General features: G+C 42.4%; 1 protein-coding gene across 8 annotated transcripts in view; it reads right to left on the minus strand.

The window, feature by feature from the left end:
* MAPKAP1 (MAPK associated protein 1) overlaps window positions 1-14,591 on the minus strand; it is a 234,100-nt gene extending 219,509 nt beyond the window's left edge. For 4 of the 8 annotated variants that reach the window (XM_058524046.1, XM_058524049.1, XM_058524050.1 and 1 more), the window contains exons 1-2: window positions 14,377-14,591; window positions 8,469-8,676 (exon numbers count right to left, since the gene is read on the minus strand). The gene's annotated coding sequence lies outside the window, so the exon portion shown is untranslated. The remainder of the gene's footprint in view (window positions 1-8,468; window positions 8,677-14,376) is intronic. The other 4 variants (XM_058524053.1, XM_058524051.1, XM_058524047.1 and 1 more) reach the window with 1 other exon arrangement.
* Between the last annotated feature and the right edge of the window lie 3,310 nt (window positions 14,592-17,901).

A 17,901-nucleotide genomic window follows, 5' to 3' on the forward strand; every position in this document is an offset into this window, starting at 1 on the left:
ATTCCAATTCCCTAATTACCAGGGACCTAATGACATGGCCTTGGACAAGTCACTTCCTTAAATCTCTTTAAACCTGTTTTACACATCAGTCCATTTTTTGAATCTTTTAAATGGGGAGGTTGAACTGGAAGAAGGGCCTTTTTAGCTCTCAAATCTATTCCAATCTCATGTGAGGAGGAGGAGGCTATGACTGGAGTTTACCCTAGAGTCCAACTAAAAACTTTAGTGTTTTTGCTTCATACCATTTTCCCTTACGGGCCAGAAGGATCCCATTGTATGTTTTACTTATATCACTGTGCCATGGTTCAGACTCTAAGGACAGAGGTACAAAACTATGAGGTAGATTCTATTATTATTATTATTTGGGTTTTTTTGGTGAGGAAGATTGGCCCTGAGCTAACATCTGTGCCAATCTTTCTCTATGTTTTTGTATGTGGGATGCCACCTCAGCATGGCTTGATGAGTGGTGTGTAGGTCCGCGCCCAGGATCTGAACCTGTGAGCCCTGGGCCACCGAAGCGGAGTGCACGAACTTAAACACTATGCCACCAGGCCGGCCCAGATTCTATTATTATTCGTGTTTTACAAATCATTAAACTGAGGCACAGACTTACCCAAGGCCACATAACTAGCAAGAGGCAGAGCCAGGATAAAACGTAGGCAGGCTGGCTCCAGAATCCCTGCTCCAAACAATTACAACATGCTGCCTCAAATTTCCAGTTTCAGTCCATTTCACCACACTTTTCTTAATCCTCTTCCTCTCACTAATCTAGATATGGGTATAAACAGACTTACCTATTCATTCGACAAGCATGAATACCTACTACATGCTGGAAGTTAGGTATAAGGTCATAAGTCATAGTCCCTATCTTCAAGAGGCTTACAGTCAAGCAAGGGAGAAAAGACAAGTATGTAAATGGTCACAATAAAGAATGAGAGCAATGCTAGAGGATTCCATAACAAAATACTATGGAAACACAGAGGAAAAATATCTAAATGAAACTGGATACTCAGACAAGGTTTCACAGAGATGACTCAGATCAAGATAATGGTAGTGATCACTTTCAACTTAGTCACCCTAAGAACGGTACCGGTGCCGGAAGGTGAGGGCGGGGGGCGGGTGGGGGGAGGGAGCTGGCAACTAAATAATCTATAATGCTGACTCCTTGATCAAAAATACTTAAAATTTGTTCCAGATGTGTCCTATGGACTGCAGACTGACATCAGGCACGCATGGGTTATTACAGAAGCAGGGAGAGGATAACTAACCTTTGAAGTGGGGAAAGTGGAAGGAATTCAAACTTCCGGAAAGGGTACAGAGGAGAGACTAAGAGCAAGAAATCAAGCATCAGACTGCCTGGGTTTGGGTTCACGTCTGGACTCAGCCACTCACTCACTGTGGGACCTAGAGAAAGCAACAACTTCTGTGCCTCCGTTTCCTCATATGTAAATGGGAATAATTTTGGTGCCTACATCATAGGACTGTTGTGAGGACTGAATGAATTCATATGCTATGTGCATGTAACAGCGCCTGGCCCACAGTAAAGCACTATACAAATGTTTACTATTATTATTGTTGCTATTATTCCCTGGTCTAAGATCAAAATTCAAAGATGAGAAGTTGGATGGTTGGAAGAAGGGTCAAGAAACAAACTCGTCTCTTCCAAGCAGAAGAGACAGCATGAGACAAGGCACTTAACCAAGAAACAGCAGAACATGTACTTAGTAACTAAAACTACACAGAGTTCAAAGTTGCTGATTAGATTAGCATTTCAGAGACACTGCTCTGGCAGTTGCACAGAAGATTAATCTGATGGACAAGACACAAGATTAGTTATGAAGCTGGGACTACAGCTCAGGGAAGAGATGATGAAATCTGAAGAAGGGCAGTGAAAGAAACATCTATGAATTTAAGAAATAGTTAAGAAATATTTAGGAGATAAAATTGGTAACTTGGTACCTGAGTACCAAGAACTCGGCAACTGAGTAAATGTGGAGGGTTAAGGAGAAGGGGACAGTTTATGACACTAACAAACGAAAACTGTGAACTCAAAAGTAGAAACAGCTTAACAGGTAGAGGGGAAACGAGAAATTATGTTTCAGACACAACGAGCTTGAGATGTCTGTGGATTACCCAAATAGAGATCTACCATGATGCAAACCTGACAGCCCAGGAGAAAGGTCTGAGCAAATCTGGAAGACATCAACATATAAACGACAGATGAAGCCATGGATGTGAATGAGCTTACCCAGGGAGAATACATAAGAAGAGAAGAGCAGTAACCTAGAGACAAACCCCAAGGAATAGCAATAGAGGATAGGCTGAGAAAAAGAAACTCCAGAAGCTGTGAAAAGCAAGTGAACCTTTGCCTAGATCCTAAAGTTAGGATCCATGCTGTGGAAATTCATAACTTTCTAAGCAGTTCCTTTCTTCACTGGCTTTTCCCTCTCCCCCTCTTTCCTAGTAAGAAGTTCCAACTACTGGATTGTGAAGTCCTTGAGAGGAAAGGATTAGAAGCCTTATTTTGCTTCCTGTCACTAATGCCCGATATAAGGCCTGGTACATATATGCTTGTAGAATGAACCTGGTTGAACGGAGAAAAATGGAAAATTTCCCATTTATCAAGACAAAGGGCTCATGGAACTCCCAGAAGCCTAGGGTTGCTTCTAGCCCAGACCAGACCAACAGAGAGCCTGAAGACAGCAGAAGCAGAAAGGGGGCAGACCTTATACACTGCTGGTGGGAATGCAAAATGGTGCAGCCACTTTTGAAAACAGTTTAGCAATTCCTCAAAATGTTAAACAGGATGACCTAGCAATCCACTTCAAGGTATATACCAACAGAATTGAAAACATATGTTCACACAAAAACTTGTACAGGAGTGTTCACAGCAGTATTATTCACAATAGCCAAAGAGTGGAAACACCCCAAATCTCCAACAACTGATGAATGGATAAGCAAAAAGTGGTATTTCCATACAACGGAATATTTGGCAATAAAAAGAAATGAAATACTGATCCATGCTACAACATGGATGAACCTTGAAAACATTATGTTAAGTGAAAGAAGCCAGTCACAAAAGGCCACATTTGTGTGATTCCATTTATATGAAAGGCTCACAATAGGCAAATCCATAGAGACAGAAAAGTAGATAAACGGTTGCCAGGGGCTGGGGGAGGGAGAAATGAGGTCTGACTGCTAATGGGTATGGGGTTTCTTTTTGGGTGATAAAAATGTTTTAGAATTAGATAGTGATGATGGTTACACAACTTTGTGAATATACTAAAAACCATTAAATCGTACACTTCAGAAAAGGGTGAATTTATGGTATAGGAATTATGTATCTCAATTTAAAAGGGGTAGGTAGAAACATAGGAAGGCTAGAATCCATGCCATATCCAGATTTCTTCCAGTTCAGGTGATTACAACAAGGATATCCAACACGGATACCAACAAATCACTTAACTGAACAGTATTGGCAACAGTAACCATAAAAATTTTTAAACAATTTGCAATAGAAGTTGATTATATCAAAGAGATGTCAAATTACTCATGCAAAAATGGGAGTTTCCAAGTCTTTTCCCCTGGGGAAAGGAGGAGAACTTTCATACACGTTACTGATCCTAACCCTGTGGAGGTAGCTAATCCACATTTCTAGTTGAGGGAGATTAAATCCTCAGCGCCAGAAATCCCAAGAGAACTTCTGACTTAGCTGAAGCAAACACTCACGGGTGGAGCATCTTCTCCTGCCAAAGCGCCAGACAATGCTTTAACCCACACCACAGCTGGGCCTTAACACAATGCCTCTGTCAGCAACCTCCTGAGCTACCGGTCTTTGGGGAGACCTCTTCACTTTGGAATAAAGAAACTGAAGGTAATAAAACAAGAAAGGCAACACGGCATGACAGAAAACACAAAGGCTTTGGAGAACTTGGGTGTGCTCCCAATTCCACTACCCAGTAGCTGAGAAAATTGGGAAAGACAATTTCTCCGGATCTCTCTGCATCTCATACCTCACAAAGCTGCTGTCACAATGTAGGGCCCAAAAGTGACACTCGAATATTAGTATTCTTCCCAACTCACCTGAAGGAAAACTAGTTACTAGTACTGTACATTTTTGAGTCACAATGGAAAATAACATTTACAGACCTCTTCTCTATGAGGGACTCAAACACAGATGCTCATGCTTAAAATCAGAAAACAAACAAAATGTCCAATAGAATCCCTGACTCCTTTCTTTCCATGAAGACTACAGCCATTTAATTACCAATCCTATGCATCCTCTTCTCTCTCTAGATTTCACTCACTTCTCTGTATCTCCATGACTTAATCAAGCCACCACCTCTCACATAGGCTATAGCAATTGTTTCTTAACTTGTCTTAAAATCTTCCAATGTCTTCCCAAGCTCTTTAATATAACCGAACCTTGCCTACACCTCTGCAGACCCACCCTCCATTTACTTCTTTCTACTCCAGCCATACTCGACTTTCAGTATTCTTCAAGCCTTTGAACATATACTCCTCCCGTCTAGAACAGTTTCTCCATCCTTCCACCTAGCTTAGACATGACTTTCTCCTTCACCCTTTGGATCCCAATTTAGACATCACCTGCACCAGGAGGGTTTGACCTCATCAGGTCCAGCGTAGGTACTCCTCCATTCCCACCTTTACTCTCACTACTATAACACTTCTCAAGCTAGGTTGTATTTCTCAAACTAGGCTGTACTTTCCATTACTAGACTGCAAGCCCCACGAGAGTAGGGTCAGTGTCTGTAGTTTTCATTGCTCAATTTCCAGACATACGCCTAGTGCCTAATATATGTTCAACAAATAGTGACTGAATAAATGAATGATCACAATTAAGAAAAAAGCTTTAGGGGCCATCCCCGTGGCACAAGCGGTTAAGTGCGTGTGCTCCACTGCGGCGGCCTGGGGTTCCCCAGTTCGAATCCCGGGCACGCACCAACGCACTGCCTGTGGAGCCATGCTGTGGTGGCGTCCCAGATAAAGTAGAGGAAGATGGGCACGAATGTTAGCTCAGAGCCAGTCTTCCTCAGAAAAAAGAGGAGGACTGGTGTCAGATATTAGCTCAGGGCTGATCTTCCTCACAAAAAAAAAAAAGAAAAAAGCTTTAAATAAAAGACTGAATGGAAGATTTTGCATATAATATTTTCTTCATATAAAAATATTTTAAAATGTTTAAAAATTTTAAAGAAAATTACAGATATCAGAAACAGTAATAAACACAATTCTTCCTAACAGCCGTAGGGGGAAAGCCCTTAAGCACACACGTACCTTCTACAACTTTAACAGCTAAGACCAGATATAATCAAAAGGAGCTAAACTGCTACCTGTGGGAATGGTGCTCCTAACATTGTTCTAAAACTGTTAAGTTCCCTAACTAGAAAAAGCAGAAAAGGTACATACAATGCAAATTACAAACATTATAGTCAAATCAATGCACTGGAGTGAAAATAGATGGAAATCATTTTTTTCCAGCCTCTCCCCCCACAAAAAAAGAATGTTAGATACACTTGATAGAAATACCGCTTAGTACAAATAGCTCACCAAACCAAGGTTGCTGTGAAATACTTCAAATTCCATAAGCACTCAGGACTGCAAAGACTGTGGGAAGACAATGTTCCAAGCACAGACTAATGGACAGAAGGTACAAATGAAATAAACCCTGACACGTGATGACTATCTATGGAAGTCCAAACTGAAGACTGAATGTATTTGTTCTGAAGTCATTAACCAAGCTTCAGTTTCTGAAATACGTTCAAAATACTTAACGTATTTTATAAATCTCAAGTAGAAATGATAGAGATTTGTTATTAAAGATAACTAAGTAATTTCCTTCACCTAGTTTAGGATATATAAATCTCTATCACATTTCAGACTTAGTTTTTGTATTTTGGATTTTATACCAACAATTTTAATTCTTATCATGTGTTTGTTGCCCACGCTAACAAGAACACAAGTTACACCAACTCATTTTTATTATCATTTTGGGGATGTGACCACCCTTTTAATTCTGTTCATATTTTAACTCAGCACTTTAATCTAGTGATCAAAGCTTCATTAGCTTGTAAACAAACTGTTTCTCAGGTAAACTGAATTGCCCCACATCAGGATCTTAAGCAAATAAATGAGTACAAAAAAGGCAGAGATTATAAATTAGGGCAGACAAATCTGTATCTAGCCCCACACCGGTAAAGAGCATTCTATCAATATAGTGAAATGCTAATCTCCTAATTAACAACCTAATTAGGTAATTATGGCTTTGCAGAGGGATGCCGAAATGAAATATGACAACATGGTCACCTCTTTATATGGCACCTGTGGGCCTTTTCAGCTGTCATTGAAAAGAGTGCAATATCAATTTGAGCAGATGACAAAGTGCTGTCATTTTTCATTCTGATAATATACAGAATGCTTTGGACAGAAGCAGTTTACAAAAAGAAACATCTTGCCTCGTATTTTCCTAATTTAAATATGCTCGAATACTTCATTAAAATTTTTACATGCTTTTTTATATTGTATATAGGAGAATCACCATGCACATTAAAAAAATACCTAACTGGCCACCATGCTTAACTATACATGCTGAAACTACTGCAATTTCAATTATGAAGTATATGACAATTAGAAAAGAGTAAAAGGTACCACTTCATCACGACATTTTAATTTTTATACTTTTTTGAATACTGTTACCAGAAAAGTTAAAATCCAAACTTTGATCTTTAATTTTTTCTTACCCAAAAAAAAAAGTGAGATAGAAATTGACACTTATAATTTTCTATACCAAAAAAGCACTTCTCAGTATGTAAGCATTTAACTCCAAAAAACCTCTATATATCAACGTCCGGCCTCACAGAAATAGGAGGAGTGTATTCTCTCTTAAAGACATTGCTGTCACAGCGCTACTCTCTGTCCCACTGGCCAGTGAAGAGGTGATGGTAGTACTGGGACACTGGTACCATCAACAGGAATAAGACTCTTCTTCCATGATATCATCTTAAATAGGATTTTCTGGGAGGAGAGGAATGCTAGACTGGGAACCTCAACATCACTTATGTCAAGATACATGAAACCATAGTTTAAGCGTAAAACAACCGAGGTGAAAACTAACTTGAAAATACGATCCATTTATATCTTCAGATCACCTACATTAGTGCAAAATTTTTTGGTCGAAACGATGTTCACTGGCTATACTCATATTTCTTAATACTAAGTTTAAACTAAAATGTTTTTTTAATTAAAAAATAATTTATGCTGCCTCAGAGAATATTTTGGAAAACAGAGAAAAACAGACATAATCTCACCACTTAGTTCTTTTTTTTCTTTGCATATGTTTGACATAATTGGGATCATACTTCATATAGTCTTATATCCTTTTTCACTTTCTATTATATAATGAGCATATTACTATATCACTAAAATTCTTCTAAAACATCCAAAATGACTGAACAATATTTCCATTCTATGGTTTTTCCATAATTTTTCTAACCTCTTTGTTGAATCCTAAAGTTGTTTTGCTATTATAAGTACTGCTGCAGTGAATATCTTTGAACATGAATATTTTTCTACATCTCTTGATTATTTCTTTAACAAAGATCCCTAGAAATGGAATTAAAAGCTCAAAAGGCATGCATGACTTATTCTTTTAAGGCTTGTGATAAATACTGCCAAAGTTCTTTCCAGAAAAGTTTTACCAATTTATATTCCCACTAGCAATTCATAAGTGACCATGTCACTATCAAACTGCCAGCAATGAGTGTTATTGGAGTTTTATTAAAACTTTAAACTTTATATCATAAGATTATACCTGTAACCAAATACTCTCACAATATAATCAATAACAACTCTCTGCAGGCATTAAGTTTAAATGAGTAAGAAGGACCCGAGTTGATGACCATCCCCAAACAACAGCCAGTTCCAATATCCAAATCTAGAGCAGTGTGGAACAGTGTCAAAAGCAGTGCATTCAAAGTAAAAAAAAACAAAGGCTCAAATCCTAGCTTTGCCATTATTGGTCTCTCTCTACCTTGAATCATTTTATTTCTCTGAGCTTCACTTTTAGCACTTGTAAGATGGGGATGAGGAGAACATAATATCTACCTCGTTCTAACAACTTCAACGGGTAGTCATGGGTACAAAAAAACGTAATAAAATCAATTGGAAGTGTTTATTGTTATTTAACAGATCAATTCATTTAATAGCCTAAAAATAACATACTGAAACCCTTTTCTCAACAGTGCACTATCAGTAGGTGCGCTAAGTAATTCACAGAGAACAACTAAAAATTAACAAGATTAATTTCATGATCCAGACATGAAAATGAGTCTCACTCCTTCACAACCACTCCACAGAATCATTTATTACATGATACTAACATGTGAATGTCTTGTGCCCCTGAATGCTGGTACCTGCATCTCTTCAGAAGCATCATGGTACAAGGTACTTACATAAATTGTCGCACTTAATCCTCACAAGTACTGTATGAAATTGGCAGTATTGTCCTCATTTTGCAGACTGTCCAGGTCACACAGTTAATAATTGACAGAGCCAAGATTCGAATCCAGCTGGGTGTGACTCCAAAGCCCCACCTCACGGTGCTTCAAGATTCAAGTCTGCACCTCAGTTCTTCTTTGTTAGTCTCCTTTATGTCAGCAACTAAAGTTCAGATCAAAAATTTACTTTGTTTTAAAAAGAAAACCATTCCTTCAAACAATTTCCTACCAATTTCTCTGCTGAAACAGTACTTATTTATAATACAGTACTTTAAAATGAGTCCAGGGCCGGCCCCGTGGCTTAGCGGTTAAGTGCACGTGCTCCACTGCTGGCGGCCCGGGTTCGGGGCCCAGGTGCACACCGACGCACCGCTTGTCTGGCCATGCTGAGGCCGTGTCCCACATACAGCAACTAGAAGGATGTGCAGCTATGACATACAACTATCTACTGGGGCTTTGGGGAAAAAATAAATAAATAAAATTATAAAAAAAAAATAAAATGAGTCCATAGGGAACTAAAATATGTTTTTTTTTAAGTTTTACACGTTCAGTCCATTTTCTCTGCATCAAATAAAAGCATATTCATAAAAATATAGTCAAGTATAGGATATGAATCTAACACTGCATATATTTAGGGGTAAATGTGATATAATATTCAATTCATTTCACAAATGACTACTATAATTTAATTCCAATAGTTACTTTAATACCTTCTTGTTGTTTCCAGAATTTAAGTTTTGTTTTTTAAGTGGTTTCTCCTATTTTTCCTCAATTTTAATTACTTACAACTGTTTTCTTCTTTGGGTTCAAATTTTGTGTTTCCTATATTAAAACTACCTCCCCAATATTTCTAGACTGCTGCCAACTAGAGTTAATAAATTTTGAATGACTGCTCAGGATTTATTTTCTTCGTTTTTATATTCTATGTTATTTCCTTATACAATAGAGTATGAATGAAAACAAGTATCTGCAAGACCAATATTTCTTCAATTTTCACCTTGTGGAAGCTGGGTATTAAAATAAAAATAAATTAAACTTTCGGGCTGAGAACTCCCTGACCATATTTCCCTTACTATGCTGGGTGTCTCTATGCCCCCTTTCAATCTTGTGTGTATATAGTCAACAAAGCACTGTACGCATTTGGGGAGCCCCTGGCCTGTCAAGGTCCTTTCCCAGAAGAAATAATGAACAAAGAACAGAGGGAAGAGCTGAGCAGTGGCTCCCTACCTGCCATCAAGAGAGGAGAAGCAGCATTTTAGATCTGAACCATTCTCCACTGGGGTCTGCCAGTAATCAGTTGTGTGACTTTAGCATGTCAATTAGAATCAGAAAGCTCGGCATCCTAAAAAGACCTCAGCAAGACTTGAATTGAGCTCCTCACTATCATCCAGATGGGAAAAAAGATACACAAATTTCTAAGTGACTTGACCAAAATCAAAAGGCTGCTAGAGGGGCCGGCCCAGTGGCCCAAGCAGTTAAGTGCTCGCGCTCCGCTGCGGTGGCCCCGGGTTCAGCGGTTCGGATCCCGGTCGGTCCTGGGCGCGCACCGATGCACCGCTTGTCAAGCCACGCTGTGGCGGCGTCCCATATAAAGTGGAGGAAGATGGGCATGGATGTTAGCCCAGGGCCAGTCTTCCTCAGCAAAAAGAGGAGGACTGGCAGATGTTAGCTCAGGGCCGATCTTCCTCACAAAAAAAAAAAAATGCTGCTAGTGACACAGTTGCATTCAGAATTCAAGTCCCTCTCAATCTAGTATATTTTCCACTACACTGTAATTCACTGGGCGCCAATTTGTTCATCTTAAGAGGTTATAATTACCCCCCTTGTTCATTTCATGGTATTGTAGAGAGGACCAAAAGAGACAGGTGATCTGGTAGCATTTAAAGTACTAAGAGCACAAAACAAAAGTACTACATGGTCCTCTCACCCCAACCCCACGCCTCCTGCAATTCAGCCTGATGATATAACAAAAGCATTCACCCTGCCACCTCTCCAAAGATATTAGTATGAGTCGATTACAGCACCACCTCACTCTGGCTATTTACAGTAGACTTCAGATCAATAATCACAACGCGTTTTCTATCTCTTGCTTTGAACAGTGGGTACCAAAATTTCAGTGATCAGGTAGATCCGAGTTCACAATCAGGCAGCCTAGGACTGTACACAGCCTACAAATGTGTTTTAGTCTACACAAAAATTTTTTAAATGGCAAATTTTTCAACTAAATACATTAAAATCCAGATTTCCAGCATCTCTTTGAAAACAATCAGAGGATCCAGGGACACTGGGCCCACTTCCTCACATAGCAACAAAGTGGAGCAGAGCAGCGACTGCTGCCTTCAGACTGGTCACACGCCCGCCAGTTCACCAGGGTCTGCCCTACTCTTTACATTATATCACGGGCATTTGAGTTGGAGACCCCTGACGTACATGCTCAAAAGAGAATTAGGTTAGTAAATATTTGTTTACTCTTTTTTGGCCAATTTTTCCTGGTGGCATCACTCACTAGTGTATGACTCTGGAGTAACACACTTAACCACTAAGCCTTAGTCTATTCATGTGTTAAATAGGTTAATACCACCTATCTCACAGAATCATGAAGATTGAAGGAAATAAGGTATACAAAAACACTTAACAATGACTATAAGTGCTCAATTATTTTAAATTTAACATAAGCTGAAATGTGCTAACTTTTGAGTCAAAACTTCTCAAAAACTTCAAATTCAGAGAAAACACAAGTCAGGGCACCTCTAATGGGGAAAAATGTAAAGTGGCAGAATTCCTTGTCATATAATAATTTGATATCTACTGCTGTGTCCTTAACAATAAGGCCTATACATCAGAATGAAAGATTTCCAGCAAATTCTCTTAGCCTGAAGTATATATAAATCCACTAAACTGCAACAGCTTCTAAAGTCTTCAGGTATGAACCAACAAGCAAAACAAACGCCCCACTAAAAAACAGAAATGCACTTAACATGACAGATGAGGCGATGAGCTCCTTGAGCGCAGAGGCCACGGTCATTCCTCATTATCCCTACAGCCTAGCACAGTGACCGGCACACTGAAGTCACTGCTCAAGGGTTAGCTCCTCTCAGACGCCTCTCCAGAGGGTCCCCATCCACAGTACACAGCAGAAACAACACGGTGTAGTAATGAAGAGTGGAGATGCCAAAGTCTAGCAGATAATCCCCTCCACTGACAGCTCCAATACCTGCAAGGAATTTATTTAACCGCTCTGTGCTCCAGTGCCCTCATCTGTAAAATCAGGATGCTAATAACACCTTCCTGTACAGGAATAAATGAGATAATGCATTTAACATGATGCTGGCACACAGTAAGTGCTCATTAACCACCATTATCAGTGTTCCCTCCTTCGTGCTCCATGGTACCCCATGGGGACTGCTATCTTAGTACCTACAGTACTTCACTACCGTTCATCTGCACACAAATTCGTCTCCCCCACTGGAATGTCAACAACCTCAGGGTGGGGACCTTGTTTTCTTCCTCTTTGCATCCCAAGGGTCTAACATTTGCCCTGGGACTGCTGAATGAATCACAGATCCTCAAAGTGTTTATTAACTGGAAAAGTTATGAGCAGAAACTAGAATTTGCCCCTCTTGCCTGACACTCAAGCCCTCACTGACTCTGACCCCTAGTGACCCTCCAACTTCACCTCCTGGTGTCCCCACTAAAAGAAGCAATGGTTTGCTGGATTCAGGCTGTCTACTCACCACTCTAATGCCATGCCACGGGCCTCACACCTTCACATCTTACAGCTATCACTTCAGTGGGCCTTGCCATGTATCAGGCCCTGTATCTACATTAGCTCATTAAATATTCACAACACTCCATGAGATCAATATTATCCTCCTACCCCAATCCATACTTGAGGAAAATAATGCTTAGAATTAAGAACCTTGCCAAAGGTCACATATCTCGTAAGAGAAGGGACCAGGAATTGAATCCAGAGTCCATACTTCTCTACAGAATGTCTTTCTCACTCATATTCAAAGTTGAGCTGACCCACCTACCACCTTCTTGCCTTGGAAGTTCACAGTCTTCTCTACATTTAAAAGACTATCTGTACCATTTATTTTGACATTCATGTTTTTTCTCTTGTCTAGTTGTTTCAATACGTACTTGCACATAGAGAGCTATGGTGTGAGAAAGAAGGCAAAACACATAATGGAAAAAGCACAGATGTAGGCATCAGACAGACCTGGGTTTGACTCCAGGCTCTGCCTCATACCAGACATGTAATTTATCCTGAGTCTTCCTAATCTGGAAATTGAGGTTAAAATGATTGAAGAAGAGAAATCTATGTATAATATCCAGTACATAGTAAATAATAAAGCTTAGTTAACCACACGTTATGAAGCATTACCTGGCCACAGCATACTCCTCAAAAGTTAATGAGCCACGCCCTTTCTGGGCTACCACTGTATCACAGACAGAACTCACACTGTACTTATCACTCTGTGTTGGAATTATTTCCTTAACTAAATTGAGCTCCCTGCAGGAAATAATTGCAGATGTAATAATGAGTGTTTACAGGATTTGAGAAAAGAAATCATTTCCAGCTGGGGCTGTCCTGAATTGGCTGAGGGAGGCCAGTTTCAACTGGGCCCCAGGTAACATCTCAGTAGGTGGAAATCGAAAAGCAGAAACTTTCTAGGCAGAGAGAATGTCCTACAAAAAACAATGGACAAAACAAAGAACAAAAGTGATTTGAGGTCCTACTTATCCAGAGTAAAGGATAAGAGTAGGGTAATTAAGGAAAGAGGCCTTTTCACGTGTAGCTGTAAAGTTAGCCAGGAGCCAGATCAGGAGGTGCAGAGGAGTGTGAGTGCAATCTCATATCACAGTAGCTGAAGGAAGGTATGAGTACAAAGCTGAATGGCAAAGGGGCCACTAGCATGCCTCACAGGCTCCAGCAAGCTTGCCAGTGCGTATATCGAAAAGATGAAAACAATTATCAGTGCTCCATCAAGAACTCTCAGCCTTTACGGAGCACCTTGTGTGGGCTCATAGACTATGAAGAATAAAACATGGTGCCTCCTTTTCCTGCTCTAGTGGGTTTTTAAATTAGGAATCCACCCCTTCTGTCTGTCAAAATAGAATGAGAATGTTGACTTGAACTGATGTGTATAAACACTTGTCTCCATCTGACTGTTCACACCTGGGGAAATTCCCACCTTTGCTGGTTTTGGTTTATAACATGACGCTTAGCACAGTGCCAGGTACTGACAGGCTTCAAAAATTACTTGCGCTCATTCAGAACGAAATTTTAACTAATTTCTGAGTCAACTTATGGGTCTCCGGTTAAAGTAATACTCTTGTTTAAACTACAATCATTTTTTTTTCCAGCCTTAAACAGATCTAGAAGACTCCTTGCCACTCCCATAAACAAAAGGCTGAACCAAAGTTCCAGCAGCACTCTAGCTAGAAAAACACAGTTCTGCGAGGCCTTCTGGGGGCAATAGGGAGAAGGGGCGCTAGGAAACAGGGACCACACAGGCAATGCTGTAAAAACTTGATTTTCGCGTTATGAAGACTAGGACACCTAGATGCCGAGTGTAGGGCCAGAAACTGCCGGAGCCAACAGTACCCTTCCAACCCCCTCAACACTACCAGGTCCACTAGCTGCTCCTCCCCCAAATCGCACGCCCAGCTGTCAGGCTCACAGCAGCCTCCAGTTCCGGAGAGGGCCAGGAAACGGATGCTCACGGGAGACCTGAGCAAGGGCCGGACAGGCTGCCTGCCGGGCAGCGCCGAGAGCGGAGGGGCGAGGAGGGCCACCAGGCTCCTCGGGTGGGCTGGCGGGAGAGCGAGCGAGGGAGCTGGCGGGGGCAACCTTTACCTGAAGCTGCTGCCACACTACGGGCCGGGTCGGCCCCGGGACACGTTCCCGAGGGGCGGGCCCGGCTCCCTCGCGCCTCCCGGCCCCTGCTCCGAGCTCCGCACTCTCGGAATCCTCGGGGACTGGCACTTCTCCCGGCCGGCTCAGCTGCCGCTTTCCGGGCTCGCCCTCATACCCCTGCTGCTCGCCGCCGCCGCCGCCGCCGGCCGGACAAGCATCAGCCCTATCGCCCCGAGCCGCGCCACGACCCGGAACCGCACCCCCCGCACCGGAAGTCCCCACCGGGAAGGAGCCACTAGCTGGGGACATAGTGCGCAAGCCCCAGAGCCGGGAGCGAGGAGAGAAGCCCTCCCTGGGGGGGCGGGGCCGAACGGGAGGCCGTGCGCATGCGCGCCACTTCCCCGGCCCCGGGTAAATCCTGGGTCAGAGAGTAGCGGCGAGTCAGACAACATCACATCAGTTTCTGGATTTGCGTTAAGTAGAAATCAACGTTAGCATTCCCCTTCGAATCTCCTTCTCCTTTCTCCCCGCTTCCACAGAAAAAAGCCCTCAGTTCATCCAGAAATAAGTGATGAGGCTGCTTAGCCTTTGGGTCAGAAGACCCAGGTTCAAATGCCAACTCTAGCTTGCTGTGTATCCTAGGACAAGACACCTCCCCTCTCTGACCCTCGGGTTTCTCATCCATACAGAGTTCCAATTTTAGAGTATTGCTGTGAGACTCGAATGGGATGATGCTTTAAAAACACGACACAGTACCTGACACGTAATAAACACTTAGTAAATGTTAGTTATTACTCATTATCTGTAAAACGGAGATGATAATTATCTTCCTCAAGAACTGTAGGGAAGTTTCCATGAGATATGAGGACTGGCGGAGAACAGGAGCTCATAGTTTGAGGTCTCTGTATATCTCAGAGAGAATCAGTAGGGGAAGGCACGGTGAAGGATATAGTATCTTTCCTAGCCCAGAGATGGTCCAGAAAGTCTCCCTGAAAAATGCGCCTTAGCGAAAGGAGAAAAAAAAAAGTCAAGGCTGAATTTCAGCCCTTGGAGATCCTTACCCAATATTACAGTTACCAACAAATACACCAGGGATCCACCCCCATGTATTCAAATAGGATAGATCTTAGCTCGTATGGGGGAAAAAAAAATGCACCTTAACACCCAAATGCGCTCCTTCACACACACCACCACAGTTTCATTGGGGGCCTGTTGGGGGCGCTCTGTCAAAGAAAAGGGTGTGAACAACCTTGGATATTCTGTTTTCCGAGGTCACCGGGTTATCTGTCCCCTCCTAAATATTAATCTTCACTTTCACTTCTCTCTTGAGCTCCAGTCTGAAGCACAGCTGCCTGATTGTCCCTCAGACACATAAAACAAACTATCTAAAACTGAAATCAACTCGACATGCTAAGCATTTATGGGTTCTAAGGATTGAATATCCACTCTACCACTGACAAGTTTTATGACCTCATCTCTCCAAGCTGCCTTTTTGAATTTCCTTATCTGTAAAATGGGAATGACGAAAGTCCTAACTGACCTCAGAGTGTTGTTGTGAGGATTGAAGGAGCTAATACATATTATTCACAGAGAATAGAGCCTGGCATGTAGCTAACATGTATATAAAATGCTTACCACTATTGCTACACTTCAGTCAGTACACAGATACTTACTGAGTGCCTATGTATGAAGCCTACCCTAGACGCTGGACAGTTGATGGTGTAGGAGTTTTGCCAGACAGGCGTGATGGGGTCAGGAGTTTAAGATCTCAGCTTTAACAATGAATTTTTTTTTTTTTAGAGTTTTTATTTTATTTATTTATTGTGAGGAAGATCAGCCCTGAGCTAACATCCATGCCAATCCTCCTCTTTTTGCCGAGGAAGACTGGCCCTGAGCTAACAGCCGTGCCCATCTTCCTCCACATTATGTGGGACGCCACCACAGCATGGTCTGACAAGCAGTGCGTGCTCAGGATCTGAACCCGCGCCGCCAGCAGCGGAGCGCATGCACTTAAGCGCTATGCCACAGGGCCGGTCCCGATCTCAGCTTTAAAGAGTGCTTAAAACAAAGGGCCACAGAACGGATACTAGAGAGGTAAGAGAATTCAGGAAAGGCTCATGTCACTGGCCTGAAGGTCCTAGGAGAGGTGTAATGGAAGTCAGTGATGGCGGGAGGCAGGCAGAAAGATGGAGGTTATCCTCAGAGATGGATGTCTTAACGAATAACCTCAGATGAAGAGAGTAGGGTGTGAGAGTGAGGTCCTGGCTGAAGTGGAATGGAGGAGAAAGTTATTGAAGATGAGCCGGTCAAGGAACTGAGATGCCGTGTGGCCTCCAAAGCTCCAGGATGATGGACAGATGTGAAAAGGAAACCAGGGGTGCTTCCCAAGCCATTCTGCAACTGAGGGAGGGAGGTGGATGAGGAGGAGAGAGGATAGGCCAACCGGATGGCTTAGCCTCCAAGCAGTGGGAGCTGTATCAGAGAGTGAATGCAAGTGGCATTAAAAAGCAAAGTATACGTTGATCTCTGGCCTGACCAAGGGGTCCATGGGAGTAAGACCGTGAGAGCTGACACACTCAGAAAAAATTATTTTTACAGCATACCGATGGTGCTGGGCCAGGGGCTGGTCGCGGGACTCCAGTAAACATGAAGGCAGAGAGATCAATACCTCAGCATACCTACGACAACTTGGAAAGGAGGCCATGGTAGGGGATAGACGTTCCTTTTCTTCTGGTCCACAGGACTAGAACATGGGCAACAGACAGAGGTTCAAAGACACGGACTAGCTGTGTGGACTTCGACAAGTTATCTGCCTCCTCTCTACCTCAGTTTCCTCATCTAGGTTGTGAGGATTCAATGAGGTAATGCATGGAGTGCTTAGAACTTTCTCCAGCATACAGGAATTGTTCTATAAATGCCAGCTCTTAGGGCCTGGCACACCAAGATGGGTAGCAAGAATCAGGTCCCTTTATGCATTTGCTTTCCTGAAACACAATTGCTTGAGCAATTCCTGCTCAGGCCTCAATTGCCCTTTCCCTCTCCACTCAGCAAATTCCTACTCTTTTTTTTTTTGCTGAGGAAGATTCGCCCTGAACTAACATCTGTGGCCAATCATCCTCTATTTTGTATGTGGGTCACTGCCACAGCATGGCTGCCAACGTGTGGTATAGGTCCACACTCGGGAACCAAACCCAGGCTGTCGAAGTAGAGCACGCCAAACTTAACCACTATGCCATGGGGCCAGCCCCTCTTTTTTTCTGTGTGAGGAAGATTAGCCCTGAGCTAACATCCAATGCCAATCCTCCTCTTTTTGCTGAGGAAGACTGGCCCTGGGCTAACATCCGTGCCCATCTTCCTGTACTTTATATGGGACGCTGCCACAGCACGGCTTGACAAGCAGTGTGTCGGTGCGCATCCGGGATCTGAACCCGTGAACCCTGGGCCGCCAAAGCAGAGTGCGTGCACTTAACCACTACCCCACTGGGCCGGCCCCCATCTTTTTCTTTTAAGTGGCTTAAAACAACA

The sequence above is a fragment of the Diceros bicornis genome, chromosome 28 (assembly GCF_020826845.1).
Source record: "Diceros bicornis minor isolate mBicDic1 chromosome 28, mDicBic1.mat.cur, whole genome shotgun sequence".
NCBI lineage: Eukaryota > Metazoa > Chordata > Mammalia > Perissodactyla > Rhinocerotidae > Diceros > Diceros bicornis.